The 18268-nt window shown below is 40.8% G+C and overlaps 1 protein-coding gene across 14 annotated transcripts in view; it reads left to right on the top strand.

Annotated features, from left to right (window-relative positions):
- The first annotated feature begins 1077 nt into the window (after positions 1-1077).
- Positions 1078-18268, top strand: part of CCDC134 (coiled-coil domain containing 134) — a 35470-nt gene continuing 18279 nt past the window's right edge. For 5 of the 14 annotated variants that reach the window (XM_020787926.3, XM_020787924.3, XM_020787925.3 and 2 more), the window contains exons 1-2: positions 1078-1250; positions 17750-17905. The gene's annotated coding sequence lies outside the window, so the exon portion shown is untranslated. Of the gene's footprint in view, positions 1251-9368; positions 9433-14922; positions 15017-17749; positions 17906-18268 lie in introns of those variants that run through there. The other 9 variants (XM_078376122.1, XM_073000162.2, XM_078376123.1 and 6 more) reach the window with 8 other exon arrangements.

Below are 18268 nucleotides of genomic sequence, written 5' to 3'. Positions count from 1 at the left end.
TTGTGGCAAGTTATGCAGACTTTATGTGAACACCAATAGGAGTCTGGTCACACATTAATATTTCCTTTTTTTAAAAAAGTTGCTCATGTGATTATGCAATTATTTAGGCATGTATTATGCCTCATTATGGACACGGGTTTTGATAAAATAGACTCCAAATGTATAGAATGCCGAAGTTTTTACAACCTTACAGAGAAGGTATGGCTGGAAGGGAGCTATTTGGGTTGAGGTAACTGTCAATCTATCCAACACTAACTTATTGTTCCTTCCTTCCTCTTAAAGTGAGCCCTGCCTTTTACTCTGAGCTCTTTGTCTGTCTAGTCTTTTGAAATCTTTTTACTGAAAGTAGTCAAAAGCAGTCATGTTTGCCAGTTTGCTGTTCGAGCTGTTCACAATTGTAAGTACTAATTTTCTTTCTTTCTCCTTTTAAGTCTCTATGAGTTACTGCAACTGTGCCAGTTAATGAGAAAAAGCATAGATTACTCCAGGGAACTTGAAACTATTCAGCTCTGTGAATCCCCACTTTTCTGCTGTGCAGCTAGAGAAATTTAAACAAAAATACAAAGCTCTGCAACATAGAATACCTAAGAAGGTAATTGTCACAAGTCCCTTGTTCACTGAAACCGAATTAAAACAAAACACCGACCCTTTTCTTTCTTTTTTCTTCCTCTTCTTGAGTCATGCCATCTTGGAAATGTGTTGTTTTGAATTGTTATACAGTAATTGTATTTTTATATATGTTTTTTTGATTTTTTTAACTATGTAAGCCGCCCCAAGTAGACGTTGTCTAGAGGGGTGGGGTAAAAATTGAATAAATAAATAAATAAACTTTTTATGTATTTTTTGTCCCATCCAATTCCCTTCATTATCTTTAAATGCTGCTGTGGCTTGCAAACTTCCCCAGTGGGCCCAGAGATACTTCACATGATTTCTTTTTGACTTCCAAAATCATACAACGTGGCATATAAATCGGGACCCGGTATTCCCCCACGTGGCAATTTCCACAGGCTTCGGTGATTGCTTTCAGTTACGCGGAGGAGGAGGAGAGGGCCAAGAAACTACAATCTGGAGGCTCTCGGGAAGCCGACGGAGGAAATGACGCGCCCATGCGGTGTCTGCCGGTTTGCTAGCCGCGAGGCTAGTCAGCCGGAGAAAGGTACCTGGAAAAGGAAGAGCTGCTCAGTCTACAGCATGACAGTCGTGGCAGAGTGAGCTACTGTTCCGGGGGCTGGAGATTTTCCAGGCAGCAGGTAACATTTCCTCTCGCCAATCTAGCAAAGGTTGCCTGGGTAACTCGTAGTCTAAGCCCCCTGCGATCTAGTCATTGTCAGTGGGCACGTTATTCCTGAACTACAGGTTTGAGAAGATCTTTTTGAACACCCCAGCAAGCGGCAAAGTGTCTCGCAGTTTCCCCGCTGCTGCTGGCTCTCTGCGATTAAAATGAAGCAGATTAAGAATGAATGGAGAGGAGTAATTTGAGTAGCGAAAGGATAAAAAGAGCCAGGCCCGACGGAAGCACTAGCTTTGAGAAATCCCGTTCATCATCTCCAAAGGGTGATAGGGACAGAGTTGAACTTCGCCTCCTGCGAATACCCGTGGGAACGGTTGGGCAGCCGCGATGCATCTGCCGCCCTTCTGAACCGCGCATAGCGGAGCCCGCATTCTTGAATTTATGGTTGCTGTGGATCAGGACCTGAGGCGATCCTCCCCTGACCGCCACACCCCCCCCCCCCCCGGTGCTGCTAGACGGGCTGGTCTGTAGGCAGAGAGGCAGTAAGTTCATTAAGCAAGCGCGAACTCGTCTTCTAAACTCCGCGTGTGTGTTTGTTAAGCCATTTGGAAAGTAATGACTTTTTGTAGGTTAATATAGAAATTCGTTTAATCGCTTGCGCGGCCAAACGGGGCAAGAGAGGCCTTACAAATAAATCGCGGAAGTGTGATGAGGCAAAGAAATAGAATCGGACCACAACTGCACACATAAATAAATGGAAACTGGCATTCTGTCAAGTAATAATGAATGAAGTGTAACTGCTTGTAGAGACACACAGGTAGAGAGCTCAGTGGCTTGGAATATATGACTGTAAAGCAGGAGGGTGGAAGTTTAAACCTCCACCGTGCCTCCTGCAAGAGGGGCCAACAGAGATCAAACACAGTGTGTACAGATAGTGGGCAAGTTGTGGTCCCAGAGCCCCCCAGAAGGAGGGACTAGTAAGCCACTGATGCGTAATTTATATACAGAATGTCCTGAGAGGGTAGCTGTAAGTTGGAACTGCCTCAGTGGCACATGATTATTATAAATCTGATGTGGTTGGGATGTCTCTTTTCTGATATGTTGCCACGTGTTTTCTTTGGTGGCTTGGGAGCCTCTCTCACGTTTGGGAGGGGGGGTGACCCTGGCCGCGAAGAGTGGGAACCGCAGTCTGGCCATACATCTGGACCCGACACCATGGAAACGCAGGTGGCGTTGGTAGTCCACACCGGCTTTTTCCACCTCTGGCGGATCGCCCGCCTGCAGCCCCACGGGGGCACTCACTATCTTGGTGCATGAGCTCGTAATCTCAAGATTAGACCACTGTAACACGCTTTACGTGGGGCTACCTTTGAGGCTGATGCGGAAACTTCAGGTGATTCAGAATGCGGCAGCCAGACTCCTCACTGGAGTGAGAAAATACCAACGTATTTCTCCAACTCTGGCTGCATTGCATTGGCTGCCCATTCGTTTCCGCGTCGACTTCAAAGTCTTAATGCTTACTTAAAAGGCCCTAAACGGTTTAAGACCTCGATATTTGGCGGAACGCCTGCTCCCACCAAGGTCTACCCGGATCACCCGTGCGAGTCAGGAGGTGAGGCTGAGGAGCCTGATGCTGAGAGAGGCCTGGAAGGAAAAGACACGAAACCGGGTCTTCTCGGTGGTGGCTCCTCGCCTCTGGAACAACCTCCCTTCAGAGATTCGTGCGGCCCCTATGCTGGGAATCTTTAAAACCCAATTAAAAACATGGTTGTACATCCAGGCCTTCCCTCCAGTCAATACCTGATTTCTTTTCTATTCCTTCTTATTTTATTCTCACTCTATTTTATTGTAACTGTATCAAATGATTATGTAATGTTCTTGTGTTTTTATTGTTTTATCCTATACTGGAAGCCGCCTAGAGTGGTCGAATAGACCAGATAGGCGGGGTATAAATCAAATAAATCAAATCAATCAATCAATCAATCAATCAATCAATAAATACTCTTTCTGTTTTCCCAGGAGATGAAGCATGCCTTTTACCTTGCTTCTTGCAACCTGGCCTCCTCTCACAATGGAGTGCTGAATGGGGTGTATTCACCTTCCATCCCATACTGTCTCCCAAGACCTGGCAGAGAAAGGCAAGAGGTGCTCTTTTTGAGAGCGTGGATGCCCACAGATAGCCATTGCCAAGGCCTGAGAAGTCAGTTTTGACATCTCTTTAGAATGCTGGATGAGTAGTCCCTTTAAGGTTCTTACTTCCTTTTAAACAGGAGTGAGCTGAGGCACAAGAAAGCTGTGTTGTTACTGTCGTTTCTGTCTCTACCACAGCTACTGAGGCGAAGGATTTTGTATATCCGAGGAGACGGATTGTAATCCCACGGAAAATCATGCTGAAACAAATCTGTCAATCTGGAATGTACCACAAGGATTCTTTGGGGTGTGTTGCATAATTAGTGCATTTTAGAGCATAAAACCATCTTATATACTATACTAGCAGTCATTTTGAAAGGCCCTACTGTAGTACTGCTACCATATCCACTAACAAGGCACAATTTCCTTACTGAACATTAATTGCTGCATGAATATCTAGAGTCATGGGTATATTACAAGAAAAGCTATTAGAATTTGCTTAACTAAAATATAGCGTCTAGGTGTATTCTTTGGCAGTGAATGATTTAGAGAGAGGTGTGCACTCTGATCTTATGCAGGTCTACTTCTAAGTGCATCTCAGTATATGCAGTGTGACTTATTCCCATATTACACTACACAGAATTGTAGTTTTAGAACTTAGAATAACACTAACAATTCTTTTGTAAAATAGTACCAGCTGGAGCTAAAAAAAGTTGAAAACAGTAGATTTCCTGGGGCAAGTACTGTATGAATTTTCACTTCCCTGCACATCTGCAACAGCAGTGGCTTGAGATATGAATGAAATGTTTACACAGTAACTCCCAATGACCTGAGAGAACCACAATTGGACTCATAGCTTATTTCACATATTGGAGAAGCTGCATGTCTTACAACCTTGTCATATTCTCCCCAGCAACTTATTTTCTACCTTATGACTGATCTCTTGTGTTCTCTGCAAAATGACGGGAACCTGTCCTTGCTGTCAAGTGTCTTCATCGAGAGCTAATTTTAAAACCAAACAAATGATGAGAGCAGAACATTGTAAAAGAAAGATGTGGTTGATTAGCAATCACTTTGTGCATCCAAGAGACTACAGTATAATCTGTATCATTTTCCACAAAAAATGCTATCTTTACTCTGCAATTTGTGTGCACGTTTTGGACAGTGTAGACTTTAATATTTATTTATTAAATTTATACCCTGCCCATCTAGACCAAAGTCTACTCTGGGCGGCTAACAATAATAGGCAAAATAAAAACAATATAATAAAATAAAAACAATAGTAGTAATATAGTTCAAGATGGGAAAAATATTCAGGTGATGACAGGGGGGAAAGCCTGCCTAAAGAGCCAGGTCCTAAGTTCGTTCTTAAAAACACCCAGCAAGGGAGACGGACAGATCTTTGGGGGCAGACTTTTCCAAAAGCAAGGGGCCACTGCTGAGAAGGCCCGATTTCTTATTCTTTCTTTCCGGGCCTCCCTCGGTGTTAGGCCCCTCAGCCGCCCTTCCTGGCTAAAATGAGTGATTCGGGTAGGTCTAGGTGGGAGGAGGCATTCCGGTACGTATCGAGTTGATATTGACTGTCCCATAAAGGTAAAGTGCCTTTAATCTTTGAGACTTGCCAAAACTCAAATTTGTATCTTTTGAAAGATTAAGGGAAAAATTGCATGTAATGATTGGGCTGTTTAGAGAAGTTTTAGATTTTTTATGTGTGTTTGCTTTTGTTCATGTGCTTATTATATCAATTAATCATTTCTGGTCATTAGCCTGTAGAATGGAGAATTATTTGCTAATATGGGATAACTTGGTTAAATCCTGCTGCAGACTGTTGCTGAGTCCTGCAGGAAAATAATGGAGTTTTGTGGTGCTTCATTTTAATTCGCAGATCACTTAAGATTCTTTGCTACAGGAATGAGCCTAAGCTTCATCCAGACATCTTTATCAGTGTGGGAAGCAGATCACTCTTATAAAAGATTGTGTGGCTGCTGTGGGAGGGCCCTGGTTCCTGTTTTATGGTTGAGATTGCATGATCTCTCCCTTGTAAATGTCCCTCCAAAAACAGCGAAGACACCTGTTATATCTTTGGGGAGCACAAGGCTTATGTTATTCTAATTGTCCTCTTTTTTTCTTGTGCTCCATACATATGTATTGAAAAATCGGACTGCAGATGTAAGGACATTCCACAGAGATTTCTCAGATTTTTCATCACCTTTATCCTGACATGATTTTGTCTTACTTTTGCAGTTACTTTCTGATAAAAGGAGACAGTGTAGACAACACTCTGATGGTCAACATGCTTTTTAAAAAATGCCTTGTATGTAACATAAGTAAATTGATTGTTTACCTTTTGGGCACTGCGAGAGGATAGGGCATCTAAGGACTGTTCAAACGGAAAGTTTTGACTCCCAGCACTAACTTTTAAAGATCTGAACCGTTCAGGTACTCACAGTGCTTTGCAATTCTTCTTCCGTTTTCATACAATTATAAAAATTTAAGCTAGAAAAAGTGGGATTCTGAATAAGTGGCTCATTGAATCTGCATCTTCCAGTCCATATCTGATCACCAGTTCACTGTGCCTAAGGGCTGCCATGTCTTCTTGAACATGCTGCTTTCCTGTTGAAAAGCTTGGCAGCACCAAGAGTCTTCTGCTCTGCTGTTGCACGGGTCCCTTTGTACATTATGAAAACTCTCTTCTGTGGCAAATGAAACTGTGGCATTGCCTTGTAGCGTGTAGAAAATGAGAATGGGTCAATTGGTGTAGTGATGTGGGAGGCACAGTGGCTGCATATTCTCTTCATAAAGTGTGCTGCTTATATACTTCCCCATAGCACTTACAGCACTCTCTGTGTGGTTTACAAATTAATTATGCAAGCTACACATTGGCCACTCCCCCCCAGCAAGCTGGTTACTCATTGTACAGACCTTGGAAGGATAGAAGGTTGAGTCAACCTTGATCTGGCTAGCTGGGATTGAACCCCAGGTTGTGAGCACAGTTTTGGCTGCAGTACAGCAGTTTAACCACTGCACCACGAGGCTCTTAACCTTGTACCACCATGCTGTCTCATTCCCATAAGTTTACCAGTCAGCCAGTCATTGTCCACTTTAATTTGGAACATTGCTATTATTTCTTCCATTTTTCTTTTTGAAAAAAGTTGGAATTACTGAATAATGCCATTTGACTCTTAGCACTAGAACCTCTCTGTGTGGAACAGGGTGGATTTGATTTTTTTCCCCATTTAAACTGTGATTTAAATAAATTTAAATCATTGATTTTTATCCACTCTGGTATGAAAGCACCTCAAAACTGGCCTTATGACTCTAGAGTACATAAAAATCTGTGAACTTGAAAATGATGACCAGTTTTTATCGTTTGATATGCTTAGACAAAATGTAGGTATGGACATAGGAAGCTATCTTAGACAGTGTGCTGAAATTAGGTCTAGCAGCATCTCTCCAGGATTTTGGATAAGTTTATTTCCTGGCTTTGCCTGGTCTTTCTTTGCATTCTTGGGTAGTCTCCCAGCTAAGTGCTAACCATGCATGGACCTGCTTAATTTCCAAAATCATATGAGATCACGTGTGTTTGGTGAAGCAGATCTGAACTATACTACCACATTTTTGGCATTACATAGTAGAGGCATAAAGGTTTTCTGCAGCTTCATAACATTAGCTACAAGTTAAAATTGGGTTCAGAGCACCCTTTAGCTGTGAACACTAGATCTCACACATAGCAGCATGGGCACATGGCAATGTTACCATGTTAAGAACATTCTTTCTGCAGGTTTGCATGTGGTGAAATATTTACTGGATTCTTTCACTGTGCAGGTGGCACAAAACTCAATTGGCACCAACTACAACATGACAAAACCTGTGAAGCTGGGTTAAGCAGCAATGTGGTCAGTCATGGGTTTGGAGGACTGACAGCTAAACAGCACTGTACTTTTTTCCCTTGTGTCTCTGCTGGTCTTCCTGCTTTATAAGCACATATTTGTACAGTTTCATCACAATGACCAGAAAGCAGCTAATGAGATTGAACTTTTATGGCCAAGCTGAGAAAGCTGCAGTTTTAATCTATACCAAGATGGAAGTGTTAATGAACAAGCAAGGATACAGTTCTGAATAAACACTAGTAGAGTTCCGATGAACCAAAAAATTAGATACTATATGATTTAGAAATCTATAGAAACTAGTGGTAGCAGACAAAGCAATATGCTCAGATGTATTGATATTTCAGGCATCTTTGTAAGCATGCATGTAGAATCCATTCATTTATTCAATTTGTAACTTCCCTTTCCTCCAAAAAAGGGACTAAAGGTGACTAGTAATAAAATTGCATAAAGCAAGTACAATTAATGCTTAAAACAGGTAAATTAAAGCAAGAAGCTTAAAAACAATTAAAAGCAAAGATTTAGAATGGGGATGTATGGGTTATCAATGTGTTACAATTTTACAGAGATCTGTTCACCAGTTGATACTACTGTATAGTGTATATTCATGGTCTGTTGCCATCAGTAGAATGAGCTAAGTGCTTAACACTGAAACTAGAGTAAGCTAATTTGAATCAATAAAACATACGGAGGGATTGATTCACCAAATACCCACTGATTCAGTGGCCCTACTCTAGTCCAACTTAGTACACGAAGCAACAAGATTTCAGCCAATATGTCGTAGTGAACAAGTAATTTTGGCTGCTTCCAGAAGAGAGGTTTATCACCTTGCATTTTCCACAGAATGTTATGGGAGGCTCAGACATCATCATTTACCCCTTAAAAGGTGAAAAAGCTGCTTGCTACCTCTTGTTTGGTAACATTAGGAGTCCTGTGGCTGGAAGCACCTATCTTTCATTTTATACAGTAATGTTCTGCTTTCCTCCAGAATCGAAGATGTTTGTCCTATATTCATCTTATGTTTTATTCTGCTTCATTTGCTAAACCTGGCTAAGCTAAGCCAAACATTTTGGAGGCCATGCCACTTTCCCCATTAATATATCTGTGATTATGAGAGCTGGAAAAATTGAAATACTCCATTGTTTTAAGGTTAGTTTACAATTTTTTAAAGCAGAGATCTTGCAACTATTTAAGCAGCTAGATGTGTTTTAGAGCCTCAAGGGCCACTTGTACAAAATGGCAGCCTTAGTGGGCATGACATGGCTTAGGGCATTGGTTGAAGTAGAGCAAGCTGCTCTGATTCTATTAGAGCTGAACCCCTTCTTCTGTGTGTAGATGTATGCCTTTTTTAAAAGGCAAGGCTGTACTGGGTGTGAGTTTTTTTGAGTGTGAGTTTAGCTGCCACCTTTAGGCTGTGGAGCAGACAAAGCAACTGTGCTGACAGCAGTAGTAATGGAGCTGCCATAATTGTATCTCCATCACGGTAAAAACCTTGGTAAATAACGTGGATTATGTGGATTATTAAGATCTCTGATCAGCACCAGCAGTTTAACTGATTGTGTTGCAAGAAAGTCTTGGTGAATTGAATTTATCACATCTCTGCAATAATATCCTGAAATAGTTCTGATATATGAAAGAGAAACAATGAACAAAAGCAAATATTTGGAAACTATTCAGTAAAAAACAATGCAGAGCTAGCGTAACACCAGTTTTTGTGGCAGACATTTCAAAGTGTTTTAACTATGCAGTTCTGTACATGTTTACTTGAATGTTATTCTTGTTGTAATCAAATGGCACTTGCTCTTCAGTAAATTATTGACAGGATTGTTTTTGTTATTGCTCTTGGAAACTGTCCAAACATTTTCACAATCTTCTCTATCCATTTACTGATTCCTACCATGTACGTCCATAATTTTAAACTGAAACAAACAAAGAAAGATCATCTCAGAGTTTTTCTAGTGAAGTGTAATTGATATTTTTATTGTTTTCAATACAATGGTCAATCAATTACTGTTGTTCCTTACGAGTGGTATCCTCAGGATGTTTTATAATGTGACATTATTGGTAAAACTTGCTGGTAGGTATTATTTAGTCAATACTTTATTTGATCTTCAGATTTTTGCTGTTATTGTTGGAAGAATACAGTAGCAAGCCTTTCAGTTGTACAGGTGGACTCCTTTTCAGGCAAGTATAAAGTCTGATATCGTATACACTGGTACCTCGACTTACAAACGTCTCCACTTGTGAACGTTTCGGGTTACGAACGGCTCAGTTCGCAAAATGTTGCTTCGACCTGCGAACGGAGCCTTGACTTGCGAACGAAAAAACTTTCCTGCCGTTATTATCACCTACGAACAGCGCCTTGACATACGAACGGAAAAAAGCCTGAACGGATTAAATGGTTGTCAGTGCATTCCTATGGGAAATCTTGCCTCGACTTCCGAACTTTTTGACGTACGAACGCCATTCCAATATGGATTAAGTTTGTAAGTCGAGGTACCTCTGTATTGACTGTTTTAAGAAAAAGTTTCATCTGAACTTAACCAAATTCTGCTTTTGTGGTTGCCTTGGCAACTACTCTTGTAACTGCAGTGTTCTAGCTACATTCAGCTTTTAAGTTCTGGTTGATTGTGGGTGTCTCATACTCCTATTCTGTCTACTTGGTGGTTACTTATGCAAAAAAGCTGAGCTTGGAAAAGTTACCTTTTTTGGATGAGGTCTCCCAGAAGCCCCGACATGTTGGTTATAGATTTCTGTGAGTCAAAAAGGAACTTTTCCAAGCTCTGTACAAAATTTTCTAGTTCTCACTTCACTCTCTCAATGACTGACCGTCTTGGTTTGTTTATACACTTTAATACAAACATGTTAAGGGAGTGTGCGTCTGTGACTTTATCTTGTCTCTCGCAGAGTAAAGCGCAGATAAACGCACACAACAGCTTCTTCTTTTCAGCAGTGTATTTACAAAATATATACAGGATATACATACATACAGCACTTCAGTATTCAGTATTCAAACCAGCAGCATGACATGCAGACATCAGTACACAGGAGAAGAGAATGACTGTACAGAGTTCATTTCTTAAATACAGTTCTGGCATCAGTCTGGTCCAATCCCGTCTAAGGTGACTTCATGCACACAGGTGTGGCAATCTTCATATTGCAGAGAAATTGCATCAGCCAGGGATGAAGGAATGACGTCATCTCAATCTTGTTCTGCACACACACATATTATGTTCAGGCTATATAAAAATTATATACCTTAACACTCCTCCTAATTTTTAAATTGCCTGAACCCATTACACATTCCCAATGCATCTATACACTTTTCATGCTTTTGAGCACACAACGGTTTAGTCAATATGTCTGCAATATTTTCTTCAGTCTTACAATATTCTAATTCAATTAGTTTTCCTTTTACAGCTTCCCTTACGTTATGATATTTTATATCAACATGTTTGCTCCTGTTTTTTACTCTATCCGTTTTGGCCATTTGTATACAAGTGGTATTATTTTCCATTACTTTTATTGCATTATCTGTTTTACACTTTAAGTCTTTTTCTGTGTAAAACCTTGTGCAACCAACCTTGCTTTATATCTGTAGTTTCCGTCATTTTGCAATTTTCTTTTGAACACCCACTTACTACCTATTACCTTATGCTCTGGTGGTAGTTTGGTTTCAGTGAACACGTGATGTTCCTTCATGGAATTCATCTCCTCCTCCATGGCCTCTAACCACTTATTCTTCTCATAATCAGGAAGCTTCAAAACATCTTTATAGTTTCTGGGCTCAATATAAACATTACACACTGTAATTCCACTCACTCCAAATCTATTGGGTGGCACACCCTTATTTGCCCTCTGGGACCTCCTGGGACCATGTGAATTTGTGTGTGTTTCTATCTGACTACTAGTATGTGCTTCCTCCTCTTCGTGTTCTTCCTCATCACTACCTTCTTTTTCTTCTTCTTCTTCATCATCTGTAGTAGCTCCTCCTTCTTCATCATCAGCACAGGACTTCATGCCTTCCTTAAGTGTTCCTGTCTGTCTTAATTGACTTTTTCTTTCGTGTAGAGGGATGTATAACTGTGAGTTTGCATGTACTTGGTCCCAGTTTTCCCCTTCATTAAAACTGGCTGACCTAGAGATTATCACACTTCTATCCCCATCAAAAAACCGGTATGCCTTTGAATTGGGTTCATACCCTACAAATGTCATTTTTCTTGTTTTATTTTTACCTTTTCTTCTGAGTTGTTTCGGGATATGCACCCAAGCCGTGCATCCAAACACCCTCAAATATTTTAAACATGGTTTCTTACCGTATAACAAGAAATATGGTGTGTCATCTATCGAGGAAGAATAAATTCTGTTAACCAAAAAGTTAGAGGTTAGTATCGCTTCACTCCACAGACCGTGACGCAACCCAGAGTCTGCCAACAATGCATTTTTCATCTCTTGTAACACTCTGTTGCGTCTCTCAGCAACACCATTCTGAAATGGGCTATATGGGCTCGTTTTTCTATGTCTAATTCCCAGACTTTCTAACCATCTTTGAAACCTAGTGTTTGTAAACTCCGTACCTCGATCCGTTTGCAACTGCGCCACCTTGTGGTCAAATCTCCTCTCTACTGAAAATAACCATTTTCTAAATGTATCAAATACTTCTGTTTTAGATCTTAGTGTATAACAAAAAGAAAACCTTGTAAAATCATCCACTAGAACCATTGCATATTTCGCTCCTCCTAATGATGGAGGAAATGGTCCCATTAAATCTGCATGAACTAATTCAAATGGCCTGGTTGTGACTCTGTCACTTTTCCTCCCTTTTGGGGCCACATTTGTCTTGCTACTTTTACAGACATTACAGTCCAAGTAATTTTTGCATTCCTTTATGTTTACATCCCTGGCAAAATGTTCCATTTTCTGTAATGATCTAAAATTTACATGACCCAGCCTCCTATGCAGTAAATGTATACAGTTATCATGTTGTGGTTTGTTTGTATGTATCACATGTGCACTTTCATGTGTCTGGCTCTTTAACATGTACAGATTGTTTTCTTGCTTCACTTTTGCAACTATTTTACCATTTTTCTTAATTATACACTCCTGTTTCTCAAAAGTGACAGTGAACCCTTGCTCAGCCAACGCTGATACACTTATTATATTAAACGACAATTCAGGAGCGTAAAATACCCCACTTATCTCAGTATTCAACGAAGGAATGTAAACAGTTCCTTGTCCTTCAACGGCTGTCTCTTGTGAATTTGCCATCATCACACTTCTGAGGCTGGTTTCATCTAAAAGACAAAAGAGATCCCTATTATTAGTCAAATGCACGACTGCCCCCGAGTCAATGAGCCACGCCTCTGTGTGGCTGCCGGGAACCTTGTCCCTCGTTCCTCTGGTAACCAAGGAGACCGGCCTCATGTCGTTTCTTTGTTGAAACCTTTTGGAGACCTTCTTCCTGCCTTCTTTGTTGCTTGGAGGACTTCCGCTTTTGTCACAGTTCCGTTGCAGGTGATTGGTGGACCCGCAGAGGAAACAGGCTTTCGTCATCATCACTCTTCCTCTTTGTTCTCCGTCCGCCCGCCTCCTGGGTACGCTGCCATCAGCGTATCTCTGTCTCTCGTGGTCAGCACGCACGTGGCTTGCCTTTTTGTTCAGCATTCTCTGTTTTAAATGCTGTTCCTCCTGGAGAATTCTGTTTGTCACATATTCTTCTGAAAGCTCTGTTTCTGGCATGCTTTCCAAACTTGTTACTAGCATGGAGTAATCGTCATTCAGAGAACTTAGCAAAATATAAACGCGCTGTTCCTGAGGGAAGACAACATTCATTAATTGCAGTTGATTAAACATGTCCTTCATATTTTTTAAGTGTTCCGAAGCGCATTCATCCTGTTTCATCCTGCATTGGAACAACCTCCTGGTAAGAGAAATCTTTGTGCCTGTCGTCTCCCTCTGATAAATGCCTTTTAGTTTATCCCAGACTGCTTTTGCTGTTGTCAGTCCTTGAATGTGGGTCAGAAGCGAATCTTCAATGGCCAAAATGATCGTGGCTAGAGCTCTCTCATGCTCTGCCTCTTCCTCCTCACTGGGCTGCACTGGGGGGGCTGTAACGTAGCGAAACAGACCCTCCTTTCTCAACAACATCTCCGCTTTAATTGCCCACGTTCTATAATTATTTTCATTCAGTCTATTTATGGCCAGGCCACCTATATTTCCTCCCGTGCTGTATGCCATCCTTGCAGCTCTCTGTATCCTTCCCTTCCCCGGGTTTACAGACGAACTGGTTTCACTATCACTGCTGCTTAGGCTCTCCTCCTCTTTCATTTACTTATTTACTCACGTTTGCAGCGCAGCGGAACGTTGCTGGGCCCATAACCTCTGTTAAGGGAGTGTGCGTCTGTGACTTTATCTTGTCTCTCGCAGAGTAAAGCGCAGATAAACGCACACAACAGCTTCTTCTTTTCAGCAGTGTATTTACAAAATATATACAGGATATACATACATACAGCACTTCAGTATTCAGTATTCAAACCAGCAGCATGACATGCAGACATCAGTACACAGGAGAAGAGAATGACTGTACAGAGTTCATTTCTTAAATACAGTTCTGGCATCAGTCTGGTCCAATCCCGTCTAAGGTGACTTCATGCACACAGGTGTGGCAATCTTCATATTGCAGAGAAATTGCATCAGCCAGGGATGAAGGAATGACGTCATCTCAATCTTGTTCTGCACACACACATATTATGTTCAGGCTATATAAAAATTATATACCTTAACAAAACAGTTAACAAGTAATTACATATCAACTCAATTCTGATTTGTGGCAACCCTTTCCAGGGTTTTCTAGGCAAAAAAGCACTGAGAAATGGTTTACTGTTCCTTTTTCCTGTTGGTGCTCTGGGCAGCTTTCCCAAGGCTCTTCTCCTGGGAATAATGAGACAGTGTCCCTTTCTCTTTAAGAAGGGCTACTCCTGAACTCGCAGGGATTGTGGAAATGTACTTTCTTGCTTCTTGTCCTACAATACTCACTTTGCTTCCTAGAAATGCCCTCTGAGATGTGGTGGAGGAGAATGAGGGACTCTCCTTAAATTAGTTGTTTCTGCCTGAGAGAGATTGAATCCTCCCTCCTCTCAGCCCCTATCAGACACTGTACCATTGAAAGAATTGGGTTAGGAGAGGAACGGTCCCTTTTGCCAGTCCAGCTGTAAATGGCCATATCTGAGTCCCACCTATTGGGTGAAGAGTCCTTTCTCTTGGTGTCTCAGTTCTCCTGAGGACTACTTCCTTCAGATCATAGGTACTGTAGGCTTTTAAAACAAACATACAAACAAAATGGCAATATCCACCAATATGTGTTTGAATAACCCAACACTGCAGTATTTTTTACAGTTCCATAGTTATGGCATAACTAATCTTGTATTAAGTGATTCTGGGAATGAGTACATTCTGAAGAACACAAGAGGCTGAATTAGACATTCTTTGCAAGAATTCTAGCAACCTCAGGATTGTTCACTGGAAATGGTCCATTGTTCTGCCAGTTGGCCAGCATCTGTTTCAGCCGTCCTTAACTTGGCATGCTCCAGGTATGGTGGGCTACAATCCTCATCAACCAAAGCTGCATGACTATGCTGGTCAGGACTGACACACATTTGAAGTGTCCTGAGCTAGTAAAGTTTGTTGTGGAATATTCTAACAATCAGGATTGATTTGCTGAAGCAAAAACAAAATAGGAACATGCTGTTCTGTGTAATGAATACATGAGGTAAGCCTTCCCTTCACAATCCTTAATGCTGCCTGCTTTCAGCTTCATGAATTTTACAGCCTATGTGTCATTTTCAGCTGCTACAGTACTTGTTTTGTTTTTGCTCACAGAATAAAAAGGCATTATTTCCTCATTGTGAATCTGCTTTTATACACAGCAATGTATTCAGTGCTTAACAATCACTTGGCAGTCTGGACTACAGACTCCCAGTGGATACCTCACTAGCCTGCTCCGTCTGCTTCTGAATTTATTTTGAAATCTTGATAGAAGGATTGTTCTGGATGACCCCAATGCTCCTTTTATCACAGGCATGTAGGACTTGGGGATATATTCCTGGGAGCCAGCGTCATGTATTGCAATGCATCATAAACATAATAAAAATATCATTGTATAGTATAACATACATGCATTTAGTGTATGCATGTAATAATTTATAAATTCGAGCCTGCTTTTAGGTATTAAGGCATCACAAAACTGAGCAAAATCTGAATTATTGGTCTGAAGCTACATCCAGAAGTTAAACTACATGCTACACAGGGTGCAACTTTATTTTCTTTTTACTTACAAGTCAGAATATGGGGACCCTATAGGAATGAGGCCTACCACGGGCAGATGTGGGTGGCTTAAATCTTGCAATGTTTGTTTCCCCTCTAAATTCTCTTCCTAACCCCTGGGTACAAGGGCTAAGAAGGGCAATAAACAAATTAAAAATCAGTTATTCAGTTATGCCAATAGAAGTTTTTTCCTCTTTTAAAAAGGCCTTCTGAAGGAATGGGGGGTAAATTCGGGAGAAAATAATAGTTCTTTCTACTGCCTCAAAATTAAGCTCTTTCTACCTGTACTTAATGAGTATAATTCGTGCTTCATTGTGAGTAAAAGATAGGCTACCTGCATACTGCATGTTGATGTAAACTAAAGTGTAAAAGTTCTCCATCTGGGGAAGATCCAGAAAGGTATTATACTAGCCATTTTCTTTCTTTAAAATAGTTTGCTATGAGTATATTTTTGTCCCTGCTGCTGCATGCTCAGTTTTTCCAGACAGAGAAACACCTACCACTGCCAGTCAAAAGCTGGTGTGTAGCTATGCAGCTTTTATTTTTCCTTGTTCGATTTTTTCATTGGAAGAAAAAAAAGGTTATGTAATATGAAAACCAGTAAGGTTGCAAGTGGAGGTTTCATCCACAAACCTGGCTACCAGTTTGCTCACCCTAACTCAAGGTAGTTGATGAATTCTTGGAGGACTTCACTGTTTTCTTCTCTCCATTTACTCATATCCTCTGCTTCTTGCTCTTTAAACCAGTTGTCAGTTGCTACATTTTCTCAGACAGGACTTTTGGTGACAGACTTTGTCAAAAGCTTTTTAGAACGCCAAGTAAGTAACATGCTGAAGATCACTGGCATTTACAGGCAAAGACACTGTACTGCCCAGAACACACCCTGATCTTGTCTGTTTTTGTAAGTTAAGCATGGTTGACCTGGTTTGTACTTAAATGGGAGGCCACCAAGGGATCTCAAGGATTGACAGGTCAAGCTAAGCAAGGATCCCAACTGAACTGCTGGAGAAGCCATTGTCAATCATAGTTGACCATATTCAACTAGATGGAATAAAAATGTGACTCAACACAAGGCAGCTTCTAGTGCTCATCTATGAATGAATGAATTTTATTCAAATTTTAGCCAAAAGCCATTGAAACATTGAGTCAATACACAAAACCAATGACAAGTCAACAAAGCAGCATCTTCATGACCATATATAACAAGTTCCAAAATGGCTAGAATTTAAAATATACAGTATATATATAAAAGACTCTTATAAAATAGAGAACTCTATTTTTATACTGTCATCCTTTAGTGACCTGAGGGGCCTTTGCTAGCCTAAATGGCCTTAGTCACCATAAGCTACTCAGTGGGATCTTTATCTATTTGATTAATCCAAACTTGCCTTAGCTTGACGGTTAGCCGGCCAAATTTGGCCACATTGTAAGTTGTTGCCTTATTTCTGTCTTCTAGCGAGGTTTGGAGACAGCCCTTCTTGTCATCTCCATCCCTGTCCAAAATAATTGGATAGATGTAGCTTTCCCGATTCTGTTTGTGAATTTTGCAATCCAAGAATACATGCTCCAAGGTCTCTATACTTCCTTCACCACATACACACAGCCGATTCAAATATGGAGGCAACATGTCCATATGGATTAGCATAAACGCCCTTCTACTTTCAGAATTTTCGAGTTCGCTTACGTAAGGCACTGATGTATTTCTATTGATACAGATGATATCCTTCATATGTGCTTTAACTCTATTCAGATCATGCTGCCTTTCTATGTGTAAGATGCTTTGTTTGATCAGATTTTTGGCTTGGTCATAACTCATAAACATTAGATACTGATATGAGAATCCGTAGTATCCCAATTTGTTCTCCAACAGTTGCATCCACGGGGAGACAGAGTTGTTCTTTAATATCAAAAGAGTAAGCCCAAAGTTAGTGTGGTTCAGTTTTAACCAATATGACAGGACAATTATCCAAAGTCTAGCCTCTATAGTTACTATAGTACCCCAATTTGTTCTCCAACATTTTTGGATGTGTAGATTAGGAAACTGATGTCACTCTTGGGTGCCAACCTACTTTTAGTATTTAATAACTGAACTGTTGTACATATGTCAGTTTCACTTCAGGAAAGTATGGAACTGATGGGTAGAAGTATTCTTCCTCAACTACTTTAATTTTTGTTACAGATATAACTCAACTGAGCAAGAGGACTTGCAATGTGACAGAAGAGGACACAGGGAAAAAATCACCTGATGGTCATGGACTGACAGCTCTGCCTGGTGTAGTTTAGTGGGTGTCTTATTAGTCAGAAGAAGTTGTTCAGATTTTCTTTGATTTACAAGGTAGAGATCTTTGCGATTTTATCTTGTCCATGAAATAAACTATCCTCTGAAGAAATGTAGCTAATACAGATTTAATGGTGGGGTTCAAGTATCTATTCTTTTTTTCCTGGCTTCTTTTATAATATATCCTAAGAGACTGTTGAGGCTGTCACATGCTATATATTGAACCCAGCAGAGCCCAGCCCTAAATATCAGAGCGCAGGCCAAGAAGAGTGGGGCTGACATCCAACAGCATCTGAAAAGCCACATGTTCCCTAGTTGGGGCCTAGTGATAGTAGGAACCCAATACAGTACAAATATGGTTGGAGTCAGTCGTTAATACTCCTGTGGGCAACACACAGCCTACAGGCTACTTGCAGAGCT

This window comes from Pogona vitticeps, chromosome 5 (assembly GCF_051106095.1).
Source record: "Pogona vitticeps strain Pit_001003342236 chromosome 5, PviZW2.1, whole genome shotgun sequence".
Classification (NCBI taxonomy): Eukaryota; Metazoa; Chordata; class Lepidosauria; order Squamata; family Agamidae; genus Pogona; species Pogona vitticeps.
This window is presented reverse-complemented; position numbering and strand designations above follow the sequence as displayed.